Source organism: Mesitornis unicolor, unplaced genomic scaffold (genome assembly GCF_000695765.1).
Source record: "Mesitornis unicolor isolate BGI_N332 unplaced genomic scaffold, ASM69576v1 scaffold5728, whole genome shotgun sequence".
NCBI classification, from domain to species: Eukaryota; Metazoa; Chordata; class Aves; order Mesitornithiformes; family Mesitornithidae; genus Mesitornis; species Mesitornis unicolor.
In genome coordinates, this window is record NW_010199695.1 from 61658 (window position 1) to 62513 (window position 856).

Below are 856 nucleotides of genomic sequence, written 5' to 3' on the forward strand. Positions count from 1 at the left end.
AATATGGGGAAGGTGGTTCTGTAGTCCCACCTCTGCCATAGGAATCTGTACAAGAAGGAGTGGTGGTTTGTCCAAGGGGGAGAACATGGGAGATTATTTTAACAGTGTCTTGCAAGTGAGTGATGTGCAGACAAGGGCAGTTTCCATGGCACGTGCAGAGCTGTTGCACTGATGGAGAGGAAGCAGAGCTTTTAGACACTGTGTTGGGGTGACTCTTTGAGATGACCTCCAAGGTGATCCAAATGGACCAAAGCTCTTGGGCACCGTGTTGGGGTGACTCTTTCAGGTGGCCTCCAAGGTGGCCCACAGCAATTGAGAAGCTCAGCTATGAACTGTGTGTGCTCCTGGTGCAAGGCTCTCAGCAAGGTTAAGGAGCAGCCTGAGGCATCTGGATTCAAACTGCTATGGCCCAGATTTACCCCTGAGCTGGGCCATGTGGCTGCCGTGTCTGCACTGCCTGGTATTGGTAATATTGCCATTTCCTGGCAATATATAAAGCTGGGCCACCCTCCTCTAGTTGTGTTTTCTGTCCCGCTTATTCCCCAGCCTTCTCTCCTTTGTCCTGTCAGCTCCCTCCTGCTGGGAGCTGAACTTCTTTCCAGATGCCTGGCTGCTCTCCCAGAAGCAGCACAGCACCATTGTAATGTGTAATTAGGCTGGAATTCTCCTCCAGCCCCATCTTTTCTGTAAATTACACCAGTTGTTGAGTATGCAAGAGGTTATAAACCCATGCAGACCAGGGTCCACACACTTTCCCCCTTCTTTCCCCATGGTGTAAACTTTTACCATTTTACCTGACAATACTGGAAAAATAGCAACAATAATAAAGCCTAGCACTCAAAAAGGACACATCTTG